Here is a 9,943-nt window from a genome sequence, read left to right on the forward strand (position 1 = left end):
TCAGATCAAATTTTTAAATAGGCGCGATCTTAATAAATAAACCACAGATTTGAGCTTTAAACAACTATTGTCGACTGAAAAACTTTTAAAACTACATTTCGTGACATAATAACAGTAGTATTTTTACATTTCGCGGCTTTTCTGTTAGCTGCTAACGTTAGCTTATTTTACCTAGAAGTTGCAAACACAACTTGTAGAACTAACTTGTCACATGAGTTTACCTGGATAGTACCTTGCAGGATACATAACTATAATAAGGTGTCTGAAAATGCCTTTAAGAGACATACATGAGCTTCACGTTACAACTTACCAGCAAATTCAGATGGGTTGTAGGCTACACTTTCAGCAGCTGAAGCTGGTTGGCTGAAGAGGCGGGTCCACTGGCCGGCTCAGTCTCACACAAAGCCCGCCCTTTTACCCATATATGGATTGGCCAGACGATGGGCGGGGCTAGGATTTCCCAAGATTTTCCAAGATGGCGCCGCCCATACCCCCCATAAACGGCTTCAAAACCGTTCTTCAGAGAGTCTGGGTGACGTCACAGACGCTTTGTCCATATTTTTTACAGTCTATGGTAATAGCAGTGCAATAGATTGGCTATATTACGTTAAGGACCAACGTAATAGCACTGCTTATATGTTGGCATGTAACGTAATTACGATTTGCAAAATAGTTTCCTCAGAACGTATTTCATGTGATGCAGGGTTGCTTTCTTTCAGCTTATTGACCATAATAAATTAATAGAAAACACATGGCATGACTGCCATTACTTTTGGAGCAAACATAGTACTGCCTAAGGCTACACTATCATAAACACCTGCTTCTTTTGTAGAATGGTCAGTTATGAACAAAGTAGTCAAAACTGATAGACTGTTTTGGTAATACTAATAACTTTCATTAAATAAATAACAAACATTACATGTTAACAATGATTAAAGCTTCCTTCATAAATTATTACGCAACATTGTATAATGCCCAATGGACTAGTAGTTAATATATGTTCAAACAGCTATGAGATAATATACACAATCATAATGTAACTTTACATGTTAAGGGTCCTTAATTATGCGCTAGTTAAGCATAAATAAACTAGTAATTAATGATTTACTTGTTCACAATTAAGCCATAGTTAAGCATGGACACATAATGATTAACTTTTTAGGCATTATTTACAAATTATTAAACATTTGAAAGATACACATTCATGCTATAAATAAAAAAAAATAACCTAGTAATTAATGATTAATTGAATGTACAGTAAACGCCTTTTAGCCATTATTTACAACTTAATAAGCCATATATTATTTTTGTTTAGTGATGTCATTATATTTATGTGCCATTATACACTGAACAAAATTATAAATGCAACACTTTTGTTTTTGCCCCCATTTTTCATGAGCTGAACTCAAAGATCTAAGAATTTTTCTATGTACACAAAAGGCCTATTTCTCTCAAATATTGTTCACAAATCTGTCTAAATCTGTGTTAGTGAGCACTTCTCCTTTGCCGAGATCAGTCAGTATCTGGTGTGACCACCATTTGCATCACGCAGTGCAACACATCTCCTTCGCATAGAGTTGATCAGGTTGTTGATTGTGACCTGTGGAATGTTGGTCCACTCCTCTTCAATGGTTGTGCGAAGTTGCTGGATATTCACAGGAACTGGAACATGCTGTCGTATAAGCCGATCCAGAGCATCCCAAAACATGCTCAATGGGTGACATGTCCGGTGAGTATGCTGGCCATGCAAGAACTGAGATGGGATGATTAATCCAGTCACATGGGTTTGAGATTGTAAAAATTCAAACACCACCTGGGAGCTGAATAAATAAGCTTCCCATTAATGTATGGTTTGTTAGGATAGGACAATATTTGGCCGAGATACAACTATTTGAAAATCTGGAATCTGAGGGTGCAAAAAATCGAAACATTGAGAAAATCACCTTTAAAGTTGTCCATTTATCTTCGCGATTGTGCTGCACTCACTCACAAGAATAAATGTTGTATATATTTACAGTTGGACATTTACAAAATATCTTAATGGAACATGATCTTTACTTAATATCCTAATGATTTTTGGCATAAAAGAAAAATCGATAATTTTCCCATATAATCTATTGTTGGCTATTGCCACAAATATACCCATGCTACTTGTGACTGGTTTTGTGATCCAGGGTAACAATTCTGCTTAATAAACTTAAATATCACCCAATAAGTGCCATAACTAATGAGGATATACCTTTCACTTTAGAATAGGGAGTCAAATTTTCTTTATTACACTATTTGAGCAATTTATAACAGCAAAACCAGCAGTGATTAAACATAATTACTAGTTTATTGTTCAGTTAACTTATTAAAATGGCACATAAATAATTGCATCACTACACAAAAAATAATATATGGCTTATTAATTTGTAAATAATGGCTAAAAGACATTCACTGTACATTTAGTAAATCATTAGTTACTAGGTTATTTTATTTATAGCATACATGTGTATCTTTTAAATGTTTAATTTAGTAAATAATAGCTAATATCCCCTAATTAATATTGTGTCCATGCTTTACTAATGCATAATTGTGAACAAGTTATTCATAATTAATGCTTAACTAATGCATTAAATAATGCATTAGTTAAGCATTAATCATTGATTACTATTGTGTCCATGCTTAACTAATGCATAATTGTGAACAAGTTATTCATAATTAATGCTTAACTAATACATTATTCTGGACCCTTAAAATAAAGTGTTACCGAATTTAAAACTGAATTCGTTTATTAATGCAATTCAATAAATCGGCTGTTTTCTTCCAAACAGTACTCCTGGTTGGAGGATTCTGTTAATACTAAGTTTATTCGTAGAATTATGTTTCAACTCATTTTAATGGTTCAACGACAAAAAAACAAAAAACAAATGTAGTAGTGCGCAAGTTGTAACTAAGTGCCCCTTTACGTTGCAGCTAGGCTAAGTTGTAACTTGCACACGGTTGATGCAACTGGCCTCTAGTAACTAAAGTCCTGCAGCTCTGATTTGTACAAAACTAGGCAAGGAGTCCAGGAAAGGGTCAGAGTGACTGTGGACCAGGTTGGAGAGAGTTGAACCTGAAGCTTAATATAAAAAGAGACAGAAGCAATCACCAGAACTGACAAACAAGTACTCTTAGCAGAGCCTCTAAAATGTATAGTGCAGAGGTGGCCAACCAACCCAACGACAATGTCTCTGAAAAGAGAGAGTGGGGTGTAAATGGAAAAAGTTTAAAGGTCGATAACAGAGCATAAAAATGCTCCTTGTAAACACTGGCAGCTGTGGACAGGATGGGTGCTGATGTGCATAGGTGTGTGTGTGTGTGTGTGTGTGTGTGTGTGTGTGTGTGTGTGTGTGTGTGTGTGTCAGAGAGAGACCGTTGCTGGTCATAATAAAGGTCCCGACAAGGACAGCATCCAGAAACACACACACACACAGAGAGAGAGAGAGAGAGAGAGAGAGAGAGAGAGAGAGACTGCTGGGTAGTGCTTCACTGAGATTGGCCATCAGGGCACTTTTCACATCAGACTTTGACTTTTAAAACCCTTTTAATTTACCCCATTTTCCAGGACATTACAGAGCTAATATACAAAACACACACATAATAATAATAAAAAAAAATAATAATAATAATAATAATAATAATAAAAAAAAATAAAAAAAATGTATTGGTTATTTTACCAATTAAAAAACAAATTTCCAAACTCACTAATTATCACTAAAGCATCTTTCACGCCCCACCTCATTGTAAAAAAAAGGTACATTATCAATTTGTTTGTAATATGCAAATTCAATAGCAACCCTAAATTCTACCAATGATTTAAAAAGTACCAACAAATCAACATCTTGAGCAGCATTTTTACATTGATGTGTTTTCAGGATTGCTAACTTGGCTTGGCCCATTAACAAATTGGCAAGCACACACTGTTCGCGCCATGACTGTTTATACTTGCAACCAAAAATAAAAAGGGTGTTTGTAAAAGAAAAACCCAATTTCATAATTAGTTTTTCCAAAAGTGCAAAAAGTGGAACCAGCCTTGAACACTCACAAAATAAATGAAAAACAGTATCGGAAGCCTTACAGAAAGGACATTCAGGTAAAACCACTTCATTAAATTTCGAAACAAAGTTGTTTGTAGCCAACACACTGTGAAGTATTCTCCACTCTAGATCTCCACACTTTTTGGGAATCGGAGGCTTGTACAACAGCCTCCATGAGGGATCCACATCTCTGGGCACTGATAGGTACATCCTCCATTTAGTGTCTACCCTTTCCTTCAACTGGCCAAAGTGTGCCGATTTAGCACAAACAAAATAAACCATTTTCTTCCCCATACTTTGGAAATCCAGAAGTTCAAATCCCTTTAACAAAAGAACCTTAGTGTTCTCTTCAATTTCCAAATTTTTAGGAACAACTTTTAATGCCGGAAAAGTCTTAGATAACAAGCCATTATTTAAAGCAGAATCTACAAATGCTGTGAAATCTGGGGGGAAACAGGCCTTAAAGCTCTTAACTACACTTTCCACTATTCTTACTGACCTCAACCCAACCTGGTCAGCCAGTGACTGAGCCGTTCGCCACTGACCTCTTGTTATATCAAGCAGATCTATAACTCTAGTTATTCCAGCATTCAGAAACATTTTAATTACAGAACCTGATAATGGAGGCTGTAGCTTAAAAAAAAGAGTTACAAAAACAAAGGTTCTGCACATCCATAATTTTCATCGCCCACTCTTGAAAATTTTAACAAACTCCATGATTGAAAAATTGATTCATAGAACTTGAAAAAAGAACCATACACATTTTTAACACAAGGCTTCTCAATTAAGAACAGCTCTTTGTCAAGATCTGTTCCTCCAAGTTCTTTAAGGATATACAAACAATAATCAATCCATGGCATACCATCAGAGCAGTACAGCAGTTTTTGCAATGTTTGTAGTCTCATTGCTGCAATTTTGGATTCAACATGTATAAGGCCTTGACCTCCCTCTGCAACGGGAAGATACAGCACTCCAGGAGGAAGCCAATGATGGCCATTCCAAAAGAAATCAACAAATGCCTTTTGAACCTTTAAAAGCAGTTCTTTAGGGGGATCTAACACTGTAACCTTATGCCACAGCATTGAAGCGGCCAGATTATTAATCACCAGGCATCTCCCTCTATATGAAAGCTGAGGGAGAATCCACTTTCACTTTTGGATTTTACCAATAACCCGGTCAACCACTCCTTCCCAGTTCTTCTCCATGTACTGATCAGTTCCAAAATATATGCCAAGAACTTTTAAACCATCTTGTGCCCATATACAATGATTTGGTAAATTAGGAGGTCCTGAACTATGCCAATCTCCCATTAACAAAGAAGCACATTTTCCCCAATTTATACGTGCAGAGGTTGCATTCTGAAAAATATTCAAACATGAAATAATATTTTCAATATCATTTGAGTTTCTAATTATCAGAGTTACATCGTCTGCATATGCTAGAAGTTTTGCCTCAAGAGTCTTAAATAAATAAGAGTGGTCCACTCTATCAAAGGCTTTTTCTTGGTCCAAAGAAAGTAGACCAATGTCCAAGTTATGCCTTTTTGCCACTGAAATGATATCTCTAACCAAAAAAAGATTGTCAAATATTGTTCGCTTAGGAATACAGTAAGACTGATCGTTGTGGATAACAGTTTCTATGCAGTTCTTCAATCTGTTGGTTAAGGCTTTCGAAAAGATTTTTAGATCAACGCACAGCAAGGAGACGGGGCGCCAGTTCTTTAAGCAACCAAGGTCTCCTTTTTTGGGGATCAAAGTTAAAACCGCTCTCCGACAGCTTAGAGGAAGGGTCTCTCTTTCAATGCTTTCCGCCAAAACATCGTACACATCCTGGCCAATGAAGTTCCAGAAAACTTTATAAAACTCGGATGAAAGACCATCCAAACCAGGTGACTTTCCAGGATTCAACTCCTGGACAGCTCTCGAAAGTTCAGCCATTGTCAAAGGGCTCTCAAGATCCATCTTGTCCCTGTTTGATAATTGAGGCAAGTCACTCAGAAGAACATCAGCTTCTACTCCATTACATGGCTCTGAACGGTATAAATCTTCATAAAAGGAAATAGCAAAAGCATTCATTTCTGTTTGTGTTGTTAATATTCTTCCATCTGGAAGCTTCAGTTGATGAAGATGCTTATGCGCCCTTGGCTTTTTTTCAAGTCCAAAGAAAAAAGCAGTAGGAGAATCCATATTATTTAGGCGGGTGAACTTTGCCCTTACAAGGGCAGTTTTTCCTTGTTCTTCCGCCAAGCTGCGTAACAGAAATTTCTTTCGTTCAAAAGAGTCAGTGGAGATGGATCCTGTGGCACTGTGACTGCTTTCTCCAAGGATTTCTTGTTCAATGGCTTTCATTTTCTCCACTAGGGCACCCCTGGTATGTGCAGTAAACTGCTGACAGAATATTTTTAACTGCACCTTGCCGACATCCCACCATTGACTTAAGGATGGGAAATGTACTCTCTCCTCTCTCCAAGAATCCCAAAAGAGGTGAAAAGAGTGGACAAAGCAGTGATCCTGAAGTAAACCGTTATCAAAGTGCCAAAGTGATTTGTAGGATTTAGTGGTCTCAACAGAAATAGCCATACAAATATAATGATGGTCTGAGAGAAAAGTGGGCGAAATAGAATTCCTAAAAAACCTTCCCCTATTACATAATTCAGTATAAAAACGATCAAGTCTAGCTCCAGACATGTTATTTGAGTTGACTTTCATCCATGTGTACTGTTTAAGCCCAGGAAATGCATCTCTCCACAAATCGACAAAATTATAATAATCAATTACACTTTTCAGAATCTTGGCTGAAGGAGGATGTGGTTCATTATGATTCCGATCCAATTTCTGATTTAAAGTGCAATTAAAATCACCTCCCAGTAAAACAATATTATTCTGGGGACAGTGCGATAATGCATCTGATAGTTTTTCAAAAAAAGTGATGCGCTCCCGGCCATCATTTGGAGCATACACATTAAACAGAGAAAAAACTGTGTCACCTAAAGTAACATCTACTCGTAATATTCTTCCTGGTATTATCTCAAAACTCTTTAAAATACCACCAACCCTGGGTGAAAACAAAAACGCTACCCCTGGACTCACGTTTGTGCCATGGCTCAGAAGAACATTACCCTTCCAATCACTACACCACTGTGACTGGTTCTGCAAATCTGTGTGCGTTTCCTGAAGTAAAATCACATCAGCCTTTTTAAGAATTAAATAATTGAAAAGATCATTTCTTTTTACTGAACTACGACAACCATTAATATTTAGAGACCCAATATTAAAAAAAAGTCATGACAAAAATAATAAAGGGGTATAAAACCACCCACCACATCTGCCTTTTAACACTTTTCATAAGATCAATGTTTTTTCAGACGCGAATTTAGACTTTTTCTAACCATGCTAACAAGTTTTTTAAGCCTGTAGCGTTTTGGTTGATCTAGTTCCTCCAAGGTCGCCTTTCGCATGGCAATGGCACCAGACTGCACAAAAAGTTCTAAATCAGGAAAGTGTTTATCCAATTTGGGTTTTCTCTGATTTTTAGTAGCGTCTAGGAAATTGCTCAACTCTTGAGCTGTGTAAAAAGGAGGTTTTAAATGGGGAGTAAGAAAATTCCCCACAGAATTTCCTTGTGAATTGGCATTGTGTTCTTCTCCAATATCTGGACATTCACTTTCAGAATCATTCTCAGATAAGTCATCAGTTCTCTGTGACAACAGATCTATATCATCCTGTAACAGGCTGCTGCTTTGGACAGGCGAATATTCAGGCTCACTTTGCTTTTCTGAGTATTTTGCATCACTAACTACCCCTGAAGCAATGAGCTCCTCAACAACTAGAGCATTGTCACCTTCATGTGTACTAATGACGGGGGCTCTGTCTGTATCTTCAGTGGGACAATCTTGTGCAAGCACACCAGAACCCTCTCCACTATTAGATAAAACTGCAGTTTCATCTAGCTGTACATTGTCAGTAGACGCACTTTCTGCAATGTTATTATCCGCCGCGGTATTCACCTGTTCCGTTACAGAATTACTCTCCTTCCCAGCCTCCATATTTAAAGGACACGACTGTCTTACATGGCCCTGTTTCCCGCATGTAAAACATTTCATTGAATCAACAGAGATAAATATCGTATAATTTTTCCCATTCAACGTCATTTTTACAGCAACTACCAGATTTTGAAATTCAGCATTTAAAATCATGTACGTGTGACGCCTAAATGACATGATGTGCTTTAATTCCGGGTTTTTCAAACCAAGCGGAATCATTTTGATCGGTCCCATTAATTTGCCGTAACGCACCAGAATGCGCTCAAGTGTATCATTTGGGATGAACGGAGGTAAATTTGAAAGGATAACTTTCTTAGCGGGGTTAGATAGCGGCAAAACCGGAATAAATGCATCTCTCACTGATAATCCACGTTCAACCAAATCATCAACCATAAACGTTTCCTTCAGAAAAATAACAACTGCCTTGTTCATTCGCGATGCAGATAAGATGTTCACCGCGCCAACTGCATTACCAACAGCAACTAAACAATCTTCCACTGACACTGTCTCGTCTGATAAACATTTGCACCCGTGGCGTGCGGTCAAGGACGCAAATCCATCAGAATTCGACCCCATTGCTGCACTATTTTGCTGACAAAGTCAGCTAAATAAAAAACTGCTCAACCAATATGTACCTTAATCTATGAAAAGGAAAAAGGAAAAAATTTGAAACTCACTCAACACGCCGCTCAGTCACTCACACACTCCTCCCGAACACTCCGCACATGCGCACACAGAGAGAGAGAGAGAGAGAGAGAGAGAGAGAGAGAGAGAGAGAGAGAGAGAGAGAGAGAGAGAGAGAGAGAGAGAGAGAGAGAGAGAGAGAGAGAGAGAATGCAAAACAGCGCCACACGTGTGTGTGTGTGTGTCAGAGAGAGACCGTTGCTGGTCATAATAAAGGTCCCGACAAGGACAGCATCCAGAAACACACACACACACACAGAGAGAGAGAGAGAGAGAGAGAGAGAGAGAGAGAGAGAGAGAGAGAGAGAGAGAGAGAGAGAGAGAGAGAGAGAGAGAGAGAGAGAGACTGCTGGGTAGTGCTTCACTGAGATTGGCCATCAGGGCAGTGGGAGAAAGCCAACTCACTTACTAAGGACTCGAGAGAAGTGATTTTATCGACCACCGTCACTATGCCACTCTTTCTTTCTTTCTTTCTTTCTTTCTTTCTTTCTTTCTTTCTTTCTTTCTTTCTTTCTTTCTTTCTTTCTTTCAGGTCAAATTGTGATTACTTTGTGTGTGTGTGTGTGTAAGAGAGACAAAGAGATATCTATATATCCATCCATCCATCTATGGCATGGTCTTCTTTCCTTAAATGCTCACTCGTCAGAAAATATTTCTTGTTTTTAACCATAGAAAATTAATGGATAGCTGTAATGGATAACCATGCTCCTAAATGTAAATCAAAGGATATACCTACATTTAACAAAACGATTATGCATTTCTAACATGGCTAGTGTCAGCCTTAGGACACTTTGGCACTAAAAGCAGTTGCTGGCATCATATTTAGAGTGCTGCTGTGAAATACAGGAGCAAATGACCTCACATCATCACAGAAGAAAAGAGTGACAGAGAGTGCACAAGAGACCCTTTTATCTAAACAGTGTTGCAGTATTCAGAGAAAAGATCCAGTGTTCTCAAGTCTTTCATTTGGAGTTCATGTCAAGTCTCATGTCAACTGCTAACAATTCTAAAGGAGGTTTTTCACTATATGAAAAATTATACGACACAAGATGGATAACATTTTATAATAACTTTCATTAATAAATCATTAACAAATGTTATATAATTATTAACGGGTCATTGGTTAATATATATTCACATAGCTAAGATAATT

This window comes from Rhinichthys klamathensis, unplaced genomic scaffold (genome assembly GCF_029890125.1).
Source record: "Rhinichthys klamathensis goyatoka isolate OS25496 unplaced genomic scaffold, OSU_Roscu_1.1 h1tg000111l_1, whole genome shotgun sequence".
In the NCBI taxonomy this organism is placed as follows: domain Eukaryota; kingdom Metazoa; phylum Chordata; class Actinopteri; order Cypriniformes; family Leuciscidae; genus Rhinichthys; species Rhinichthys klamathensis.